Source organism: Pseudorca crassidens, chromosome 12 (genome assembly GCF_039906515.1).
Source record: "Pseudorca crassidens isolate mPseCra1 chromosome 12, mPseCra1.hap1, whole genome shotgun sequence".
In the NCBI taxonomy this organism is placed as follows: Eukaryota; Metazoa; Chordata; class Mammalia; order Artiodactyla; family Delphinidae; genus Pseudorca; species Pseudorca crassidens.
The window spans coordinates 41,659,570-41,684,089 of NC_090307.1; the positions used below are offsets into that span (position 1 = coordinate 41,659,570).

The 24,520-nt window shown below is 42.1% G+C and overlaps 1 long non-coding RNA gene across 1 annotated transcript in view; it reads left to right on the top strand.

The window, feature by feature from the left end:
- The first annotated feature begins 9,249 nt into the window (after positions 1–9,249).
- LOC137203359 (uncharacterized) overlaps positions 9,250–24,520 on the top strand; it is a 47,602-nt gene continuing 32,331 nt past the window's right edge. Inside the window, exons 1-2 of the long non-coding RNA XR_010933061.1 lie at positions 9,250–9,655; positions 10,197–10,447. This is a non-coding gene — a long non-coding RNA (uncharacterized lncRNA). The remainder of the gene's footprint in view (positions 9,656–10,196; positions 10,448–24,520) is intronic.

Below are 24,520 nucleotides of genomic sequence, written 5' to 3' on the forward strand. Positions count from 1 at the left end.
CAAGTTTATGATTAACCTCTATATCCAAAATGTTATCCCCTTTCTTGTCCAACACCTGTTCCCCTCAAGACTGAGGAGTATTAAAGAAAAGGAGGGATTAAGATGAGCATAACCCTGTGGGCCCTACTGGTACAAAAGCCTTTCCATGTCCTCTGTTTCTTATTGGTAGGTAAAAGGCTGCAGCTTCCTAGACCTTCCCTGATTTCCAAAGGGCAGTTTCAAGCAGTTATTAATCATGGAAGTGAGGGAATGCAGAAACAAAGAGAAAGCGTCAAACAATAGTAGAATGATAAAGCAGAGTCCTAGCTCCTCCTCAAGGGATATACATAACAATATGTCCTTGAGTTCTTCCACAGGAACTAAGGCCCTCACCCAGGTGGAGGATGGTAACTTCAGGCTGAGCACAAGATTCCTGAAACACCACCCTGTTACCTCACCATTAACTAATCAGAAGAGAGTCACACACCCTGTAGCCCTCATCCCAAATTTTGCCATTAAAAACTCTTCCCCCCCCAAACCTTCGAGCACAAGCCACCTGTTCTTGCTTGGCCCTGAAATAAACCTTTCTCTGCTCCAAACTCTGGAGTTTTGGTTTGTTTGGCCTCACTGAGCATCAGGCACACAAACTTGGGTTCAACAATAAGAGCTTGAGGGGATGTTGACTCTAACAAGGAATGCATGAGACAAACTGTCATCCAGGGAGGGCTCACCATGCACCAGATAAATGAACTATTTTATGTGATCTTCCCTCAAACTATCTGTTTGCAGATGACATGATCTCGAATTGAGAAAATCCTCAGGAATGTACCAAAAAACTATTAAACTAATAAACGAGGTCAGCAAATTTGCAGAATACAAGATCAATGTACCAAAAAAATACAGATTGTACATAAAATATACAAAAAAAAGTACGTGGACTGAATGAATGCAAAGCAGTGTTCACAGTGCTTGGCACTTGTGGCAGGAAGCAAGAAGGTTGGGGGCATGTGGTTAAGGAGGCTACGGTGTTTCCCTCTGAATACTCCTGCATTGTTTGAACCTTTTATGAGGAGTATGCATTAATATATTACTTGTGTGGTAAAAACATCAGTAATTGGTCACCTCCTCCAAACTTCTCCCTAAAATGCAATAAAGAAAATAAGACTGGCCTTAATTCAGATCATGATAGGGATGTGGTTTTTAAAATGTATGTTTATATACTTGCAACGAATAATCCAAAAGTGAAATTAAGAAAATAATTTCATATATAATAGCACCAAAAAATAAAGAAAGAATACATTTAACTAAAGTTAAAAGTAACTACAGTTAACTAAATGTCAACCTTGAACACTGAAAACTATAAAATATTGTTGAAAGAAATTAGGAAGACCTAAATAAATGAAGACAATCCATGTTCATGGATTGGAAGGCTTAATATTTTTAAGATGGCAATACTCCCTAATTATTCTATAGATCCAACACAATCCCTATAAAATTCCAAGTGCCTTTTTGGCCAGAACTGACAAGCTGATCTTAAAATTCATATGGAAATGCAAGGGACCCAGTATAGCCAAAACAATCTTGAAAAAGAAGAACCAAGTTGGAGGACTCACACTTACCCATTTCAAATTTACTGCAAAGCTACAGTATCAAGAAAGTGTGGTACTGGCAAAAGAATAGGCATATAGACCAATGAAATAGATTTGAGATCCCAGAAATTAACTTTCATGTTTATAGTCCATTGATTTTCAGCAAGGGTGCCAAGACAATTAAATGGGGAAAGAACAGTTTTTTAAATAGATGGTACTGAGACAACTGGATACTTATATGTAAAAGATCACTTCCTCACACCATACATAAAAATTAACTCAAATGAATGCTAAACCTGATTGTTAGAGCTAAAACTATAAAACTCTTAGAAAAAAATATAAGCATGAACATTCATGACCTTGGATTAGAACAAGCATTCTTAGATATGACACAAAAAGTGTAAGCAACAAAAGAAAAAAAGATAAAGCATATTTCATCAAAATTAAAAACTATTGTGCTTCAAAGTATACTACCAAGGAAGTGAAAAGACAACTTACAGAATAGGAGAAAATATTTGTAAATCATATATCTGATAAGGGACTTGTATCTAGAGTATATAAAAAACACATCATTCAATAACAAAAAGACAAATAACCTAATTAAAAAATAGGGGGGCTTCCCTGGTGGCGCAGTGGTTGAGAGTCCGCCTGCTGATGCAGGGGACATGGGTTCGTGCCCTGGTCTGGGAAGATCCCACATGCTGCAGAGCGGCTGGGCCCGTGAGCCATGGCCACTGAGCCTGTGCATCCGGAGCCTGTGCTCCACAACGGGAGAGGCCACAACAGTGAGAGGCCCGCGTACTGCAAAAAAATATAAAAAATTAAAAAAAAAAAATTGGGAAAGGATCTGAATAGACATCTCTCTGAAGAAGATATACACATGATCAATAAGCAGATGAAAAGAGGTGTCAATATCATTAACCATCAGGGAAATGCAAATCAAAACCATAATGAGATACTACTTCACACATTAGGATGGCTAGAATTTTTTAAAAAGACATTATAACATGTGTTTTAAGGCACTTTTATACACTATTGGTGAGAATTGTAATGGGGCTATTTTGGAAAAGTATGGCTGTTCCTCAAAAAGACAAACATAGAGTTACCATATGACCCAGAAATTCCACTCCTAAGTATGTACCCAAGAGAAATGAAAACATATGTCCACATTAAAACTTTTACACAAATGTTTATAGCTATATTATTCATAACAGCCAAAAAGTGGAAACAATGCAAATACCCATCAATTAATGAATGGATCAATCAAATGTGATATATCTATATAATGGAAGATTGTTTGACCATAAAAGGAAATAAAGAACTTATACATGCTACAACATGGCTGAACCTTGAAAATATAGTAAGAGAAAGAAACCAGTCACAAAGACCATGTATTATATGACTCCATTTATAAGAAATGTCCAGGATAGGCAAATTCATAGAGACAGAAAATACATTAGTGGTTGCCTAGTGCTGAAGAATTGGGAGGAAATGTGGAATGATTGCTCATGGGTTCAGGGTTTATTTTGGGGTGTTGAAATGTTCTAAAATTGATTGTGGTGATGATTATACAACTCTAAATACACCAAAAACTATTGAATTATACACTTTAATGGGTGAATTGTGTGGTATGTTAATTATATCCCAATAAAATTGTTATAGTAAAAGAAAATAATTTATCAATGAAAACATCAGGGCTTGGAGATTTTTAAAGTACAGTTTTAAACTAAAAGTTCAATTTTTAAAATTGTTATAGGACTGAGTTATCTTTCATGTTGTGGGTTAGTTTTGATAGTTTGTGGTTTTTGAGGATTTAACCTATTTCATGTAGTCTGTCCAATTCATTTTCATAGAAATATTATTGTTTTCATGTCTGTGAGGTCTACAGTTCTATTCACTTTTTCATTCTTGATTTAGTAATTTCTGTCTTCTCTCTTTTTCTGTTTGTCAGTCTGACTAGAGGTACATCAATTGTATTGGTCTTTCAAAGAACCACCTTTTGGTTTCATTGATTTTTTTCTGTTTGTCTATTTTCAATTTCATTAGTAACTGATCTTTATTATTTCTATCTCCTACTCGCTTTGGGTTTATTTTGCTCCCCCTCCTCCTCACCCCCTCCCCCAGTTTCTTATGGGAGAAGCTTAGGTGGTTGCTTTAAGACATTTCTTATTTTGTAATATAAGCATTTAATGCAATAAATTCCCCTCCCACTTTAGCTACACCCCACAATTTTGATATGTTATATATTAATTTTCTTTCTTTTTAATGTATTTTCTAATTTCCTTTGAGATTCCTTTTTAAAAGTGTGCTGTTTCTTTGCTAGTGTTTGGAAAATTTTCAATTGTCTTTCTGTTACTGATTTCTAGTTTAATTTCATTAGAGTCAGAAAGCATATTTTGTATGATTTCAATCCTTTTAAGTTTGTTAAGGTTTGATTTATGACTCACAATATAGTCTATCTTGATAAATGCTCCATGTGCACTTGAAAAGAATGTGTGGAGTGTTCCATAAATATCAGTTAATTCAAGCTAGTTGATGGTGTTGTTCAGTTCTATCCTTGCTAATTTTCTGTAACTTTTTCTATATATTACATAGAGAGAAGTGCTGCAGCTTCCAAGTATAATTGTGGATATGTCTACTACTTTTCTGCTATGACAATTTTTGCTTCATATATTTTGAAGCTCCTATTCTCAGGTGTTTATACATTTAGAAATGTTAGAAATACATTCAGAAATGTTATGGGTGGATTGATTCTTCTAACAATGTGTAATGTCTCTCTCTAACTCTGCTTATTTCTTTGCTCTGAAGTTTACTTTGATATTTAGTCACCCTTGCTTTGGTTTGTTAGGGTTTCCATGGTATAGTTTTTTTTCATACTTTTTCTTTTTAACCTACCTATATCATAATATGGGAAGAGAGTTTCTTGTAGACGGCAGGTGCTTGGGTCATTTTTTAAAAATCCATTCTGCCAATCTCTATCTTGAATTGGTGTGTTTATGTTGTTTACATTTAATGTAATTATTGATACGACCATTTTATTATTTGTTTTCGGTTTGTTCCCTCTATTTTTCATTCTTCTGTTTCCCCTTTCCTACCTTTGTTTAGGTTACTTAAAAAAACATTTTTTGGTATTCCATTTTAAGTTATCTAGTACGGTTTTGACATTATCTCTTCATATAATTTTTTTCAGTTTTGGGAGAGACAATTCTCTTTGAGCTTCTTGCTCTCCTGCATCTCCTACTGTGTGTGCCAAGACTGTAAAGTCCTGACCCCTGTTTTGCCTGGGCCATTTCTCAGCACTGCGTGGGTGCCCAAAGCACAGAGGATGCAGGTCGGAAGGTGGTGGCCTGTGCAGAGGAAGAAAGAAGACCCTGGGCCCACGCACCAGACGCTGGGAGCAATAAGTGGCATGCTCAGGTGTAGACCCTGGAGAACTGGAGAAAAGAGGCTGACATTGTTTCCTTTCTGCTGCTCCCACCGTCCCCCAGGGGCTAGCCTCCACCGCCCCCTGTGCTCCATGAACTGCCAGCCAGGGGTTAACGTGTTGTTCTGGTGTTAGGGACTCACATCACTGTAGTCCCTGACTCTTGTGCATGTTAGACTCCTTGGTTCATGTTCTCATGGAGTAAAAAGGCTCCCGAATTCAAACGATTGGGTTTTGGTGAAGTTTGCAGAAGGGAAGGAAATCCTAAGGGGCCTTTGGGCAGGGTCCTGTGGGCCATTCACTGTACTGTTGTGGCTTCCACCACTGAACGGATGGTAAGTACCGAGGGTTCTAGTCTGTCTTCCTGTCAGGTGAGTGGCAGAGGGGATTCTCCCATCCGGGATCGCTGCGTGTACAGAAGTGCTGGAGGTACGTGTAGAATGCAACCTCCCCTCTATCGTTTCCTCCCTAAACCATCCCTGGTGGTCCCGCAGAGACAATACAGAATTCCTGCAAGAGGAGAAATCAGTTTTAAAGATTTAATGGCCGGCAGACTATGCCGGGGCATTTCCTGGTATAACAGCGCCACCTGCCGGACAAGCCACCGGTGGCCTTTTGGTTTTGTTTTTGAGCAAGTTATTACCAAGCTCTTGTGGAAACTGCATGTCTGACCCGTGCATGGCTTGTGGCTCTTTGGCCTGAATGCCCATTTTGAGGCGTATCAAATCAGACTCAATGACTAACAAGGTGGAAAGAGCCCAAAAGATCTCTCTGTTCAAAAGGAAATGGCACATATATTCAAGAACCAGGTTGCCTGGCCCTCCTGGCATCTCACCTTCACATAAAATGGGGCGTTGACACCTTTAGGGGAAACAGTATCCCCTGCCATGTCCCCTAAAGCAAAGCCACTGACCCAAAGGGGCCCTGGCTTCACAAAGAAACCCCTAAACTCTTGGGCCTGGTGCACTGGTGGTTTAGCTAAGTTGATGGCGTCAGCACTGTTGCAGCTGCTCAGCACCATATCCATCAGGCAGAAAGTGACCGCGATTGTTCTCTCAAGGGCCAGAGCTCACCACAGTCCTAATCGTACTGGCCAGTCCTCCCCTGAGCCTGAGTTGCTGATGGGCCACCACCTGGCCTGCTACTGGGGAGATTCTGGACTGGCAGATTACAGACACCCCTCTGTGGGGCAGTAACTCGGGGAAACATATTGCCACTGCTGATGGGACAGTGGTGCCACTGATGCAGATGTATTCAGTAAGGATTCTCTGATGAGACCACTGGAAGCAAACTGCTGATCAAGCCTTCATTGCCCAGATCACAGCCATCACTACCCGCGTCCACTTGCAGATATCCGGCAGCCTGGAGCCAAGGCTCAGAGACATGGCGGATTCCCTTCCAGACCACCACAATAAAGTGAATATTGCAATAAAGCAAGTCACATGAATTTTTTTGTTTTCCAGTGCATATAAAAGTTATGTTGACTCTATACTGTCACATATTAGGTGTGCAATAGCATTATGTTTAAAAAACAATGCACATACCTTAATCAAAACATACTTCATTGGTAAAAAAAAAAATGTTAACCATCATCTGATAACACAGAGTCATCACAAACCTTCAATTTATAAAAGAAAAAACCCTGCAATATCTTCGAAGGGCAATAAAACAAGGTATGCTGTACTGGAGAACAAAAGTAGTGAACTCACTGCTAGTGCCTGGGTGCTTCAAATTCTGCTCTCCTTCCCCAATCCCCCTGCTGCTATGTACTTCTCAGAGTCTTCAGATAGCTGCTCCATGCCTGCTGTCCGGGGGTACAGTTGTATTGAGTGGGACAGACAGGGTGGCATGTGCTTACTCCATCTCACCCAGAACTGGAACCCAGGGAAAGCTTTGAACAGGTGGAGATAGGGGAGCCCCCCACTCCCCAGCACCAGGGCAAAGGCATAGAGCTGGGAACGCAGGACAGGCTGGGTCCTGAGCCCTGCAGGAGAGCAGAGGGAGAGAAATTTGGCAGAAGGGCGAGTGCTGTGGGCCCAGGTGTGCAGCCATCATGGGGGAGCCACTGAGGGGACCCAAGCCGAGACAGCCAAGACAGGAGCTGGGCTTCAGGCCCCAAATGTGCTGTTGCCCTCACCTGGAACGCTCCTTCTTCTGCACTTCACCCAGCCAACTCTTTCTCATCCTCAGGTGTCAGCTGAAATCTCACTTCCTCAGGGAAGCCTACCTGACCATAGATCCCACAGAATTCTGTACTTTTCCCTCCTGGTCCTTATCATGGTGGCAATTGTTAATTAAGCATTTGCAATTGTTTAATTCACACCAGTTTCCCCTACTGGACTGTGGGAACATGAGGGCAACATCCACATAGATCTCGTTAATTGCTTAGGTGGATCAGTCAGTCAGCAAACCTGTAGGGAGAACCTGCTCTGTGCCCACCATTGTCCTGGGCACCAGTGTTCCCAAGGACGAGGTGTCGACCTTGCCCACTGTTGTCTGCCTGTTGCCGGCACAAACGCTGAGCCCAGTGTTAAATGACTGACTGCCCAAAGGTGGTTCTGGCTGTGTGTGTGTGTGTGTGTGTGGGTGGGTGGGTGGGTGTGTGTTTAAAGGGAGAAGGGGCAGGTGGCAGAGAGGCCAGGCCAGGATCTGCTATAATAGCCCAAAGGAGGCCCCGACCAGGCTGTAGCCGGGGCCTGAGGGGCAGGGCTGGAGTCTAGAGTGGAGGCAGACACTGCCTGGACCGTTTTGAGACCTTGGGGATGAAGGAGTCCCAACATGCGACCTTCTGATGATGTTCGTTAACCTCCTGCAGGCTGCCTGGTGCTCTTCCGCCAGCCCCGGGGAACTGTCGGGGCTGAGCACCTCCTGGGCCAGGCCCGGAGCACCGCGCTCCCCATGGGGCTACAGCCGAGAGAGTCTTGAGACTCCTTTGGCTACCTAGCGACTGGGGGAGTGAAGGGCCAGGACAGGGACCCCAGGCCTGTCCGCTTTGAAGCTCCCCGACCTCTAGGGCGCCCCTGTGCTCCTCAGGGACCACCCTGGGGAAGGGACATCTGGTTGGGAGCCCGCCTCAGTCAGTTCCTTCATCATCCTCTGCCTTCCACACCCAGGTCCTCCTCACGCTGTCTCCTTGGAACGAAGGAATCCACGCAGCTGCGCCCCAGGCAGTCTCCTCCCGCCGCCCCCCCACCCCCACCCCCGTGCACAGTGGCGCCGGCAAGTGTCACGGAGAGTAGAGCCTGTGGGGAGGACCCCCACCAGGGACCCTGTACCTACCGGCCCCAACTCCAACTCCAAGGGCCCTGGACGTGGTCCCTGATCCCCAGAGACACCGCGGGCACGTGAGGAGAAGGTCTCTCCTTCTCTCTCAGAATCAGGGACTTTTTCACAGCTCAGTAGGGCCCCAGTTGAGCCTTTCAAGCTCCCTGGAGCCTCAGGGTCCTTATTGAAAGCAGGAGTTTGGCATAGACAAGCCCTCCCTATTGCATCCATCGGTATTTCCCCCAGAGGGCGCTCTGCTCACGGAATCCGGCACCTTCATCTTGCATCTCCGGCCGGAGTCACCTCTGGTGAGAAAGGCTCGGCGAAACGCGAGAGACTCGCCTAAGTTTGTTTAACCCGTAGTTCCCCAGACCTACGTAACCGGGATGTACATTTTCCACAGAACACCTTTTACGATGCCATGGAATCCAGACTGGGAAACTCCTCGAAGGACTTTTTTCCATTTTAGGCTTGTAGGGTTGGGTCCTTCCCTCCCATGCCCCTCAGGGCCGGGCTCTGACTCCTCCCGACCTAAGCTCATGCTCCCATGGGGCCTGTGCAAGGGCTGCGCAGAGCCTGATCCGCCGTGGCCTCCGCACGAGCCTAGATCAGCTGCTCATTGTTAAGCTAAGGTTGCACCTCCTCCCCTAGGATAAAAGGAGGTGGGGGTGGGGAGTACGATTTCCGTAAGGGCAGGGATTGGTTAAACGCGTTTCTCCAGGAACTACTGTGTGCCAGGCACTGACTGAGTGGTCACTTTGGGGCACGTTTTCTGCGCTAAGAAGTTCTCACTGCTTTGGGAAGTGCATTATTGATCCAGGAAAGACATTGCCTCCTTCTGGCTCACCCTTTCTGTAGATCAACCGCACCTGGGCCTCATTCTCCAGCACCTCCCACCTCCGGCAGCGCAGGGCAGGGGTCTGGGCCAGGCGGAGAAAGGACAAACACAGTGACACACGCGGGATGGGGTGGGAGTGGGGCTTGGAGCTTGGGAGCAGAGGTGACGGTTCACTGCAGTCCTGGGGTCTGCCCCCAGCCCCCCACGCCCCTCACTCCAGTCCCTCTCACTGAGGTCCTGATAAATTGACATCTTTCACAAAAGCCAATTCCTCCAGAAGCTCTGACTCCTCGCTTCTCACTACTAAAAATAGGTGGAGAGCTGTAAAAACCCCACACCTAGAGACAATTCTAGTCATTTTGGTAGATATTTGCTCTAAAGGTCTGCAATGTCTGTCGTTATTAAAACCGGGTGTTCCTTGGCAAACTCATTTCTTTTAAAAGCAGATTCACAGCCTTCAATAAAATAAATTTCTTATTTCCAGTGGGTTCGGAGACATTCAGAGGTGTTACTACAAAGCCGTGATGATCCTCACCATCGGAATCCAAGGTTCTTGTTAAGGTGACAAGCAACACGCAACTCGGGGGGTCTGCTGGAGTCTCTCCAGTTCATCCGGAGGGGTGATGGGCCCGGGGTTTCCAGGGTTAACTAAGAGCCTTGGGCCTCGCTGAGGGTGTGGCCCCAGTGGGCCAGGCTATGGAGCGACCAAATTCTTCTGGGTTCCCTGCGACTCTGAGAACTGGGGTCTGGTTGATAGGTGGCGTGAGCCAGACTCTTTAAGAAGGAGTCTGGGAGGCAGGGCCTGCAGCCCCTGGGGAACCCAGGTGTTTTCATTCCAGGACCAACCGTCTCCCGGTAGATCTCTCGAGATTCTACGAGATCGGGCTTCCTCGGGGAAGAGAGCTGAAAGGAGCAGAGCGTTGGGCCGTGTGCCGCCATTCTCTGCGCCTCCCCTGCCGCTCGGTGGCTTCCAGCCCATGCTCTGCCCGCTCCTCCATCAGGCCCCGCACTTAACCGCCACGCAACCTAAGGCGCACAGCGCACCTTTGGGGCTCCTGTTTGCCTTCCTGGGAAGCCCCACACGCCATCCCTCCCTCCGCAGGCCCTATCCTTGGCCCTCAGGTGTCCGTCGTGGTGTTCAAAGAGGAGAACATTTCCTGATGGAGGGGCTTGGGTGAAGGGGCCAGCTCTCCCACCGCAGGGCGCTGGCAGTTGCGCCGGTTTCAAAGAGAAAGCAATGCATTCGGGCTGTTCTGCAGAGAAAAGGCTCCAGGAGTAGGCGAGGATGTTTCCTGGGACGAATTCGGGACACCTCACAGCTGCTGGCAGGAACAACCGGCCCCAAGGATGTAGGTGAGTGCTTGGGATTTTTTTTTTTTTCTTCATATGTCTGTGAGTGAGGGAGTGTGTGTGTGTGTTTGCACGTGTTTCTTTTCTTCCCCCAAAAACCTACTGCGAGAAATGCACTAAAGTGACTAAGCTCTAGTTCTTTCTGGATAAGAGTGTTCAGGATGGGTAGCCCAAGGTGCATTAGGACCAGCTGTAACCTGTCTACTGGTTCGTATGCCTTGGGTTCTGAGAGTAAGGGCCATTTTTTCCCTTGGGACTGGTTTGTGCTGTGAAGAATGAGATTGGCTGCAGCTGTGCAGTGGAAGATGGCCAAGGCTGACAACACCAGGTATTATCAGGCGGGCTCCCATTCAGTTGCTCTGAGATTCCTTATTTTCTGATTTGAGAATCTAACAGTGTGTCAGGTTGCTGCAGACTTTCACCTTTCCAGACGTAGGCCTTGTGCCACTGGAGCCTGTGCTGGTATCCTGGGCTTTGGTCCCTGGGGCTCTGGGACTCCTGGAAAGTGATAGGCTCCTGGTATTCATGTGTGAAGTTCTGTCCCCTGACCGAGTCTCAGATATTCCTGCCCTTGTACCTCCTTTGGGACAAAGCCTGGTTCCTCCTTTCTGGGCCCCTGGGAAGAGCCACCATTGCAGTGTGACTCTGATAGGTGGCATGAGCCAGACTCTGTACTGAAGAGCCTGGGTAGAGGCACCCAAATGCCTTGTCAACCAGTTGTCTGTTGGCACTGTCCTGTACTTAGCTTCTTGCTTGGAGATACCAGATCAAGAGGTCATCTTGTTAATATGATTGTGGCAAAATTGCTTTGACATAGTTTCCTGAGATTGAGCAGACGTGAGTGAAGGTGGGAGTGTGAGGGTGAGAGGGTGGTGGATCCTGATTTGAGGTGACACAGCAGCCCAAATGGGCAAGTAGGCATCTAACACTGAGATTATTTATTCGAGTGGGATGAGGTTTATAGGCAAATAGCAATTATAGTAATAATGATTAGTATAAATATTTATTTATACATATATAACCTTAATAAACATAGACTACCATAAATTATACATCTATGTAAAAAATAAACAAATATGTGAGCAATTAGAAAAAGGATAACAGGGCTTCCCTGGTGGGACAGTGGTTAAGAATCTGCCTGCCAATGCAGCAGACACGGGTTTGAGCCTTGGTCCGGAAAGATCGCACATGCCACAGAGCAACTAAGCCCGTGCGCCACAACTACTGAGCCTGCGCTCTAGACCCCGTGAGCCGCAACTACTGAAGCCCGTGTGCCTAGAGCCCATGCTCTGCAATAAGAGAAGCCACCACAATGAGAAGCCCGTGCACCACTATGAAGAGTAGCCCCCTCTCACCGCAACTAGAGAAAGCTCGTGTACAGCAATGAAGACCCAACACAGCCAAAACATAAATAAATAAATTTATAAAAATATAATAGGAAAATTACCTAATCTGAACAATAAAGAAAAAACAGGTTAAAAAATTAATAACAGACCCTCACAGACCTGTAGGATTATAAACAGATCAAATATTTGTGTCACTGGAGTCTCAGAAGGAGATGAGAAAAAGTATGGGGCTGAAAAGGTATTCAAAAAAATTATAGCTGAAAATATCCCAAATATGACAAAAGATATATGTCTACAGATATAAGAAACTGAGCAAATCCCCAACAGGATAAGCCCAAAGAAAGCCAAATCAAAACATATCATGATAAAAATTCTGCAAACTAAAGACAAAGAAAAAATTCTTTATCAATGAGAGAGAAGTGACACCTTACCCATAAAGGAAAAATAATTCAAATGACAGTGGATTTCTCATCAGAAATCATAGAGGCCAGAGGAAGTAGCATAACATTTTTCAAGTGCTAAAAGTAAAGAATCATCAACTCACAATTCTATATCCAGTGAAAATATGCTTTAGGAAGGAAGGGTAAATTAAGACATTCTCAGATGAAGAAAAACTAAGAGGATCTGTTTCCAGTAGAACTACTCTAAAAGGATAGCTAAAGGAAGTTTTTTTTTTTTTTAACTTTTTATTTTATATTGGAGTATAAGTTGATTAACAATGTTGTGTTAGTTTCAGGTGTACAGGAAAGTGATTCGGTTATCCATATACAGGTATCATTCTTTTTCAAATTCTTTTCCCATTTAGGTTGTTACATAATATTGAGCAGAGTTCCCTGTGCTATACAGTAGGTCCTTGTTGATTATCCATTTTAAATATAGTAGTGTGTACATGTCAATCCCAAACTCCCTAACTATCCCTCCCCCCCAACCCTTCCCCTCTGGTAACCATAAGTTTGTTCTCTAAGTCTGTGAGTCTGTTTCTGTTTTGTAAATAAGTTCATTTGTATCATTATTTTTAGATTCTGCATATAAGCGATATCATACGATATTTGTCTTTGTCTGACTTACTTCACTCAGTATGGTAATCTCCATGTTGCTGCAAATGGCATTGTTTCATTCTTTTTAATGGCTGAGTAATATTCCAATGGATATATGTACCACATCTTTTTTATCCATTCATCTGTTGATGGACATTGAGGTTGCTTCCAATTAGGTTTCTTGGCTATTGTAAACAGTGCTGCATGCAGTGAACACTGGGGTGCATGTATCCTTTCGGACCATGTCTTTCTCTGGATATATGCCCAGGAGTGGGATTGCAGGATCATATGGTAGCTCTATGTTTAGCTTTTTAAGAAACCTCCATACTGTTCTCCATAGTGACTATACTAATTTACATTCCCATCAGCAGTGTAGGACGGTTCCCTTTTCTCCACACTGTCTCCAGCATTTACTGTTTGTGGATTTTTTTGGTGATGGCCATTCTGACTGATGTGAGGTGATATCTCATTGTAGTTTTGATTTTCATTTTTCTAATAATTAGCAATGTTGAACATCTTTTAATATGCCTCTTGGCCATCTGTATGTCTTCTTTGGAGAAGTATCTATTTAGGTCTTCTGCCCATTTTTTGATTGGGTTGTTTGTTTTTATGATATTAAGTTGCATGAGCTGTTTGTAAATTTTGGAGACTAATCTCTTGTCTCACATCATTTGCAAATATTTTCTCCAATTCTGTGGGTTGTCTTTTTGTTTATGGTTTCCTTTGCTGTGCAAAAGCTTTTGAGTTTAATTAGGTCCTATTTGTTTATTTTTGTTTTTATTTCCATTACTCTGGCAGACAGATTGAAAAACATATTGCTGTGATTTATGTCGGAGAGTGTTCTACCTATGTTTTCCTCTAAGAGTTTTATAGTGTCCAGCCTTACATTTAGGTCTTTAATCTATTTTGAGTTTATTTTTTGTATGGTGTTAGAGTGTTCTAATTTCATTTTTTTAACATGTAGCTGTCTAGTTTTCCCAGCACCATTTATTGAAGAGACTGTCTTTCCTCCATTATATAGTCTTGCCTGCTTTGTTGTAGATTAATTGACCATAGGTGCATGGATTTAGTTCTGGGCTTTCTATCCTGTTCCATTGATCTATATTTCTATTTTTGTGTCCGTATCATACTGTTTTGATGACCCCTCTAGGTGGTCACAAAGCACCGAGCTGATCTCCCTGTGCTATGCAGCTGCTTCCCACTAGCTATCTATTTTACATTTGGTAGTATATATAAGTCCATGTCACTCTCTCACTTTGTCGTAGCTTACCTTCCCCCTCCCCCTGTCCTCAAGTCCATTCTCTACATCTGCATCTTTATTCCATCTTCTTTATCCATTCATCTGTCGATGGACAGTTACGTTGCTTCCATGTCCTGGCTACTGTAAATAGAGCTGCAAGAACATTGTGGTACATGACTCTTTTTGAATTATGGTTTTCTCAGGGTATATGCCCAGTAGTGGGATTGCAGGGTCATATGGTAGCTCTATTTTTAGTTTTTTAAGGAACCTCCATACTGTTCTCCATAGTGGCTGTATCAATTTACATTCCCACAACCTGTTGGGGGTTTTTAATCACAGTTTCAATTTCAGTACTTGTTATTGGTCTGTTCATATTTCCCACATGCTGCGCACCACAACTACTGAGCTCACACACCTCAACGAGAGAGCCCGTGTGCCACAACTACAGAGCCCATGCGCCCTGGAGCCCGCGTGCCACAACTAGAAAGAGAAAATCTGCATGCCACAAGTAGAGAGAAACCTGCGCACCACTAGAGAGAAACCCACACGCCACAACTAGAAAGAAGCCCGTGTGCCACAACAAAGAGACTGTGCACCGCAATGAAAGTTACTGCATGCCTCAACGAAGATCCTGCATGCCGCAACTAAGACCCAATGCAGTCAAAAAAATAAAGAAAAAAAGATAATAACAAGTTTTGATGATGTGGAGAAACTGGGTCCCTCATACGTTGCTGGTGGGAATGTAAAATGGTGCAGCTGCTTTGAAAAACAGTTTGGCAGGTACTCAGGAAATTAAACATAGAGTTATCATACGACCCAGCAATTTCACTCCTAGGTATATACCCAAGTAAAATGTCCTGCAAAAAAATCTGTACATAAATGTTCATACCTGCATTATTCATAAATAGTCAAAAGTGGAAACAACCCAAATGTCTGTTAACTGATGAATGGATAAATCAAGTGTGGTATGTCCACACAATGGAATATTATTTGGCAATAGAAAGGAATGAAATATTGATACATGCTACAACATGGATGAATCTTGAAAATATAAGCTAAATGAAGCCAATCAGAAAACACTATATTCCATTTATATAAAATCTCCAGAATAGGTAAATCTACAGAGAAAAAGTAGATTAGTGGTTGCCTAGGACTTGGGGAGTGATGGCTAAAGAGTATGGGGCTTCTTTCTGAGGTGATAAAAATGTTCTAAAATTGTGATGATGGTTGCACAACTCTGTGAATATACTAAAAAACTACTGAATTGTACACTTGTAATGAGTAAATTGTATTCTGTGAATTATATCTCAGTAAAGCTGTTACCAAAAAAATAAAAGAATTCGTGGAACATCAGTAAGGAAGAAAGAAAAACAGAAAGAGTAAAACTATGAGTAAATACAACAGATTTTCCTTTTCCTCTTAAGTTTTCTAAATTATGTTTGGTGGTTGAAGCAAAAATTACTACATTTTTTTTTTCTTTTTAGTTGAAGTTTTTATTATGATCTAAAATTACTACATTTTCTGATGTAGTTCTCAGTGTATTTAGAGAAAATAGCTAAGACAATCATAATGTAAATGGGGAAGAGTAAAAGGAATCAAAGGGAGGTAAAGTTTTTTTGGTAAATATATCATGTGAATTTCTCAGTGTTCCTATAAAAGTCTCATACTCCAGAGACTGGGGAATCAGTGTTCAATAAATGTAATGTTTGTTTTCACTTGCTCAGAAACTAGATCTGAAGTCATCTGTTTCCCTAATAGTAGAACTAATTGCTTCCATCCATTAGCCTTGTTTTATCCACCCAAGAGCAAAAAAGTTACATTTCAGGATAGGTATCTAGGTTTGAGCATTATTTTTCTAGGTAATGGCTTTTGAAATTTCAAAAGGGATGAAACCCAGGACACACAGATATTTGTACATTTTAAAAGCTGAGAATTGGGCTGTTTGGACCCTTGAGATACTTATTTCAAAGTGTTCAAGTAAGACATTTCCAAGGAGATTCTTTCAGAAGGGGAGAGAGAGGCATCTGCCTTTCTCCTGCATATAAATGGCCAAAATTCACTCCTCTGTGTTTCTCACTTACAATGTAGACTTTGCATGTGTCTTTGTATTTGACCTGGCTCTCACTGTATTGTTCCAAGGACATGGGAGAAGCACATGCTTGTTATTTTCTGTAAGGTAAATAATAAGAAATCTACTCCTGATCTAAAAATCCCATGTGTACATTCAGGACACAATTAAAGAGGATGAGTGCTAAAAACATAACACTTCACTTGGACTGAAAAATGTTGACCTCAGTAGACTGATGTTATATACATATAGTATAATATCTTGAGCAAACTGCTGAAAAAAATACTATACAAAGAGGTGCCTTAAAAAGAAAAACTATTCAAAAAGGCACATGCACCCCAATGTTCATTGCAGCACTGTTTACAATAGCCAGGACATGGAAGCAACCTAAATGCCCATCAACAGACAAATGGGTAAAGAAGATGTGGTACGTATATACAATGGAATATTACTCAGCCATAAAGAGGAATGAAATTGGGTCATTTGTAGAGATGTGGATGGACCTAGAGACTGTCATACAGAGTGAAGTAAGTCAGAAAGAGAAAAACAAATACCGTATATTAACGCATATATGTGGAATCTAGAAAAATGGTACAGATGAACTGGTTTACAAGGCAGAAATATAGACACAGACGTAGAGAACAAACGTATGGACACCAAGGGGGTAAAGCGGGGGTGGTGGGATGAACTGGGAGATTGAGATTGACATATATACACTAATATGTATGAAATAGATAACTAGTAAGAACCTGCTGTATAAAAATTTAAATTAAATTAAAAAAAAAAAACTCTAAGAAAATAAAAACTCTAGAAGGTAAATAAAAGTGGAAGTCTAAGACGTACAGGAAGGAGTTCTGGTTTCCAGTTCCACAGGTAAGGAACTTGGAAGTCGCCATCCATTCCAACAACATGTAAAAAGATGGACAGACTGAAAAATCAACAACTCTTCTTGGATCCATAGAAGAGGGGAGGACACAGGGCAAACCACTGCCCCAGGATCGAAGAGTCAGGCGAATACAGGGAGTCCCAGCTTAACAGAGGAGCGGAGACTCATGAGCAGAATTCACTGCAGGAGGCGGAGTCAGGGTAGGAAAATCTGAACTATGATGGCTGGAGGCTCAGTGTGGACAAATCTGAGAGTTAAAATCTCCAGGGCACCCAGACACAGAGGGACCCTCACAATATTGTGAGATTTACCCCCAGGAGCTCAATCAGATCCCCACAGTAGATATCAGAGAAGAATTACCTCGGGGCATCTGGCATGGGGAGGGGAAAAGAAACCATTTTGAAATATGCCAAGAAATCTGTTCTTAACAAGACCTACCCTCAGGGGAAACTAGCAATTTATTTTATGGATTATCAACAAGCTGATTCTAAAGTTTATATGGAGAGACAAAAGGCTAAGAATAGCCAACACAAAACTGAAAAAGAACAATATTGGGCAACTGATTCTACCTGACTTCAAGCCTTATTATATAGCTATAAAAATTAAGACAGTATCATATTGGTGAAAAGACAGACAGATAAATCAATAGAACAGAATCAAAAGCCCAGAAAGAGTGCCCCATAAATATGGTCAACTACTCTTTGACAAAGAAGCAAAGGCAATACAGTGGAACAAAGATAGTCTCTTCAACAGTTGATGTCGGAACAACTGGACATTTACATACAAAAAAAAATAACCTAGACAGAGACCTTACACCCTTCACAAAAATTAACTTAAAATGGATCATAGATCTAACTGTAAAATGCAAAACTATAAAATTCCTGGAAAATAACACAGGAGAAATCCTATGACTTTGGGTATTGTGATGCCTTTTTTAGATAGAACAACAAAGACATGATCCATGAAAGAAATAATTGATAAGTTGGACTTCATTAAAGTTAAAAACTTCTGCTCTGTGAAAGACAACCAAGAAAATGGGAAGACAAGACACAGACTGGGAGAAAATATTTGCAAAAGACACATCTAATAAAGGACTGTTATCCCAAATTTACAAAGAACTCTTAAACTGCACAATGATAACACAAAAAGGGAAATCTGTAGATCAATATCCCTCATGAATATAGATAGAAAAACTCTTAACAAGACATTAGCAAGCAGAATTCACCAGTCTGTAAAAAGAATTATACACTGACTAAATAGGGTTTATTCCAGGGATGGAATGCTAATTAAATATTTGAAAATAGTGTAATACACCATTGTGTTTGTTTCTTATTGCTGGGGTAACAACACAAGCTAGTGGTGTAAAAGCACAGATCTGTTATCTTACAATTCTAGAGGCCAGAAGTCCAAAATGGGTTTTACTGGCTTAAAATCAACGTGTCAGTAGGGCTCTGTTCCTTTCTGTAGATTTTAAGGGATAATCTGTTTTTTCACCTTTTCTAGCTTCTAGGGGCTGCTTGCATCCTTGGCTCATGGCCCCCTTCCATCTTCAAAGCCAGCAATGTCCAGTTGAGCCTTTCTTATATCACATCACTCTACCACTGATTCACCCTCTTTTACATTTAAGGAGACTTGTGATTGCCTTGGGACCACCCAGCTAATCTAGGATAATTTCCCCACCTCAGGGTCAACTGATTAGCAACCTTATATCCATTTGCAAACTTAATTCTCCTTTGCAAAGTAAACTAACATATTCACAGGTTCCAGGGATTAGGACATGACCATCTTTGGGAGCCATTATTCTGCCTGTAATTAGCCCTCCTATTGCCTGCTTTTTGGCCCTATCTTGGGCTCCTTCCCTTCACCTAACTATTCTTTGTCCATACTGCCCTAATCAGCTTGCTGACCTTCTTCCTGTCCTAGGGCCTTTGCTCTCACTGCTCCCCAACCTGGAAAACTGTCCACTTGCCCCATGGCTTGCTCTTTTGTACCTTCCACACTATGGTCAAATATCCCTTCTTTAGTTAGGCTGACCACCTGCTACGGAATGGCTCCTTCTGCCCTGTCACTCTGTCAACTGTTTTCGTTTTCTTCAAGGCACATTCTTTATTTTGTTTCACTTGTTTGTTTATCTGTCTCCAACCCTGCCTCCTGTCAGCTCCGTGAAGGCAGGGAGTTTGCATTCTGTTTCCCTGAATGGTGTGGGACATAGAGGAGGCTCTCAGTGTATATTTGGTGAATTAAGAAACAAATAAATGACAATCATCTGCAAATAATGAGAACACATTGTTGTTCTTGATGACGTTTTTTACCTCCTTTCTGTTTCAGATCTTAATGTATTGTCAGAACTTCCTGAACACTGCTAAGTGGTAGTGGTGACAGCAGGCATCCTTCTTTTGTTTGATTTAAATAACAAAGTCTCTAGGGTTTTATCGTTAAATAGAAATTTGGCTTTTGGTTTGAAAAAATATAAGTTAAAGTACAAGAGTACTTTAAAAAAACCAAACATATTAAACACAACTTTTGCAACAAGTGTTTACTATTAAGGTTTTATCAAACATCTACTGGCCCAATACATTCATAGATTTTCTCTTAAACCTTAGTTAACTTTTGAGACAATCCCAACTTAGTTGAAGTGAATACTTCTTTTAATCTAATGTTGAATTCTTTCTTTTTATGTTGTGTCTAGGAGTTTTGAGTCTGCAATCATGAAGGAGACTGGCTGAGACTTTTCCTTTCTTAAAAACTTATTTTATTCAAGTATAGTTGATTTACAATGTTGTGTGAGTTTCTGGTGTACAACACACTGATTCAGTTATATATATATGTGTGTGTGTGTATATATACACACACACACACACATATACATTCTTCTTCATATTCTTTTCCACTACAGTTTATCACAGGATATTAAATATAGTAGTTCCCTGCACTATACAGTAAGACCTTGTTGTTTATCCATTCTATATATAATAGTTTGCCTCTGCTAATCCCAAACCCCCTATCCATCCCTCCCATACCCCCCTCCCCCTTGACAACCACAAGTCTGTTCTCTGTGAGTCTGGCTGGGACTTTTCTCTCTTTGGTCCACTGTTTCAAGTCAAGCTCTTTATCTTTAAACCTGCCTGTGGCCTGTGGATCAGGGAAGGCCACACACTCAGAGTGCAGGATGGAATCAGGTGGGCTGGACTGAGTAACAGTGGAAGTGCTGAAGAGTAAATCCTACCTTGTTTCTTTTCACTTTTTGCAGTTTTAAATGTTTCTTTGCTGAAGTCAAACCAAGTCATGCATTGGTTAAGGAGGACTGGATTTCCATCCTTCTGGATTGGATCCCCTTCCAGCGGCCCAGTGCACAGTGTCCTTGGTCTGGTTTGGCACACAGCTCAGTGCAGCTGCCCTCACCACAGGCACCAGCCTTAGCAGAAGCAAATGATGAGAGTGGCGGAAGGGAAAAACCATCTGTTAATGCCATCTCTGTCAAGGTGTTATAACTCCCCAACGAGGCAGGCAGTTTAGACATGACAAAACAGAGGCCTGGAGAGATGAAGGGCCTTGCTAAAGGTCCCTCAGCTGACAGATGGCCCACTTTGGATTTGAACCTATGATTATCTGACTTCCAAGCCTGTGCTCTTTCCACAGGGCCACTGTCTCCTTTCACAACTGACCGTTTCACTTTGGCCACTGAAATGGCACAACTGTGTAGAGACCGTGTCCCTCTCCTTCTCCCCTCTCTTGACAGGATGTGCAGTACAGTATTGCCTGATGTCTTGAAAGTGAAGGTTCTTCCTGGCCTATGAGGCAGGAGCTGAGGCCCTCAGGGTGGCCCCTCTGCCCAGGCTTATAGGGAAGTACCTATGTGCAACCCAGCCCTTCTGCCTTCGGACCTGTAGCAGCTCAACCCCAGAGTCGAAAGGTGGGAAGGGGGGGCTTTTGAGGGATGTCAGCCTCTCCCTTTCCCAAGTGTGTCCCCCTAGGGTAGAATGGGGTGCTTGCCTGAGGGGAGCCGGGCACTGGCCCTGCACACCCTGCTCATCTGCTTAGGTGGTGGACTTACTGGGGTTCCCTCCACCACGTGAAAAACAGAGAGAGAGTGTATGGTGAGAGCTGCCTGCGGAGAGGTCCCTAGTTCCTAAGAGTGAAGAGGCAAGATGGCAAAGGAACCCACCGCCTGGGAGCTGGCTTCAGAGGGCAGTTCCCACCCGACACTATTGCTATGAGGTATATTTATCATTACCGTTGCTCTTTGTTCCCTTTTGTAGATCTGAATGCCTACCTGCTACCATTTCCTTTTAGTATGAAGAACTTCTTTTAGCATTTCTTACAGTGCAGGACTGCTGGCCACAGAGGCTCTCAGGTTCCATTTATATGAAAATGTCTTTATTTCACCTTCGATTTTTTGCTTACTTGTTTATTTTTTAAAGTATACAATTCGGTGGTTTTAGTATATTTACAACGTTGCGCACCATATCCACTATCTAATTCCAGAACATGTTTATAATCTCAAAAATAAACGCACATCCATTTCCAGTCGTTCCCCATTCCCTCTTCCCGAACGTTGTGCCAACCACTAACCTATTTTCTGTCTCTGGGTGCCTAATCTGAACACTTCACATAAATGGAATCATAAAATGTGTTCTATCTGGCTTCTTTCATGCAGCATATTTTCAAAGTGCACCCATGTTGTAACATGCATGAATAAGTACTTAATTCCTTTTATTAAAAAAACATTTTTAAGAGCAGTTTTTAGGTTCACAACAAAATTGAGAGGGAGGTACAGAGATTTCCCATATACCCCCTTTCTCCCACACATGTATAGCCTCCCACTTCACTCACCATAGTGGTACATTTGTTACCAAGGGTGACCCTTCATTGACAAACCATAATCACTCAAAGTCCATAGTTTCCCTTAGGGTTCACTCTTGGTGGTGTAAATTCTGTGGGTTTGGACAAACGTATAAAGACATGTATCCATCATTATAACATCATACAGAGTATTTTCGCTGCCCTAAGAATTCTCTGTGCTCTGCCTATTTATTCCTCCCCCCGACCCTTTCCCCTGGCAACTACAGATATTTTTATTGTCTCCATAGTTTTGATTTTCCAGAATGTCATATAGTTGGAATCCTACAGTAGGTAGCTTTTTCAGGTTGGCTTTTTTTCACCTAGTAATGTGCATTTAAGTTTTCCCCATGCCTTGTTTTTGGCTTGGTAGCTTTTATTTTTTAAGGGCTGAATAACAGTCCATTGTTATAATGTCCCACGGTTTATCCATTCACCTTGGTTGCTTCCAAGTTTTGGCAATTATGAATAGAGCTACTGTAAACATCCGTGTGGAGGTTTTTGTGTGGACGAAAGTTTCCAAATCCTTTGGATAAATACCAAGGAGAATGATTACTGGATGGTGTGGTAAGAATATGTTTAGTTTTGTAAGAAACTGCCCAACTGTCTTCCAAAGTGGCTGTACCATTCTGCATTCCCACCAGCAATGAATGAGAGTTCCTGTTACTCTGTATACTCACCAGCATTTGGTGCATTCCTTTTTGTGCGTGTGGTAAAAAACACATAAAATTTACCATTGTAACCATTTTAACTATACTTTAGTGTTAAGTATGTTCACACTGTTGTGAAAATACCCATTAAACTGCAACTCCCTTTTCCCCCCTCCCCCCAGCCCCTGGTAACCACAATTCTACTTTCTATTTCAATGAATTTGATTACTGTAGATATTTCATATAAGCAGAAACATATAATATTTGTCTTTTTGTGAGTGGCATATTTCACTTAGCATAATGTCCTCAAGGTTCATCCATGTTAAAGCATGTGTCAAGATTTCCTTCCATTTTAAGGCTGAGTAATAATCCACTGTGTGATTATATCTATATCTGTCTCACATTTTGTTTATCCATTCACATTTGTGTTGCTTCTGCATCTTGGCTGTTGTTAATAGTGTGCTATAAGCATGGGTATGCAAGTATCTCTTGGAGACCCCTGCTTTCAATTTTTTTGGATATATGCCCAAAAATAGGATTGTGGGATCATATGGTAGTTCTATTTTTATTTTTTGAAGAACTTCCATACTGTTTTCCATAATGGTTGCACGATTTTACAATCCCACCAACAATGCACAAGTTCCAACTTCTCCACATCCCTGTCAACACTTGTTATTTTCTGTCTTTTTGATATTACCCATACTAATGGGTATGAGGTGATATCTAATGTGGTTCTGATTTGCATTCCTCTGATGATTAGTGATGTTGAGCATCTTTTCATATGCTTTTTGGCCATTTATATATCATCTTTGGAGAAATGTCTATTAAAATTTGTGCCCATTTTTTAGTTACGCTATTTTATTTTTTATTGATATGTAGGATTTCTTTATATATTCTGGATATTAATGCCTTTTTCAGATATGTGCTTTTGCAAATATTTTCTCCCATTACATAGTTTGCCTTTCACTTCGTTGATTTTGTCCTTTGACACACAAAAGTTTTTAAGTTTGGTATAGTCAATTTTTTTGCTCTTGTTGCTTATGATTTTGGTGCCATATCCAAGAAATCATCGCCAAGTCCAATGTCATGAAACTTTTCCCTTTTGTTTTCCTCTAGGAGTTTTATAGTTTTAGGTCTAAGTGCCTAAGTGCTCTAGCTAGGATTTCCAATGCTATATTGAAAAAAATAAAAGTGGTAAGAGCAGATATCCTTGCCTTGTTCCTGATCTCAGAGGGAAAACTTTCAGTCTTTCACCCTTAAGTATGATTGATAGCTGTGGGCTTTTCACATATGGGCTTTATTATGTTGCAATAATTCTTTCTTTTTTTAGTTTGCTGATTTTTTTTATCATGAAAGGGTGTTGAACCTTGTCATATGCTTTTCCACATCAGTTGAGATGATCCTTTTTCATCCTTCATTCTGTTATTGTGGTGTATTGCATTAATTGATTTTTATAGGTTGAGCCATTTAAGCATTCCAGGAACAAATCCCACTTGGTCATGGTGTATACTCCTTTTAAAGTTCTGTTGAATTCTTTTTGCTAGTATTTTGTTAAGAATTTTTGCATCAATAGTCACCAGGGATATTGGTCATAGTTATATTTTCTTGTAGTGTCTTTATCTGGCTTTGGTATCAGGATAATGCTAGCTTCATAGAATGAATTTGGAAGTGTACCCCCCTCTTAAGTTTTTTTTGAAGAGTTTCAGGAGAACTGGTGTTACCTCTTTAAATGTTTGGTAGAATTCACCAGTGAATCTATCTGGTCCTGGGCTTTTTTTTGTTGGGAGGCTTTTTTTTTTTTTTTTTTTGTGGTACGCAGGCCTCTCACTGCTGTGGCCTCTCCCGTTGCGGAGCACAGGCTCCAGACGCGCAGGCTCAGCGGCCATGGCTCACGGGCCCAGCCACTCCGCAGCCTGTGGGATCTTCCCGGGCTGGGGCACGAACCCGTGTCCCCTGCATCGGCAGGCGGACTCTCAACCACTGCGCCACCAGGGAAGCCCTGTTGGGAGG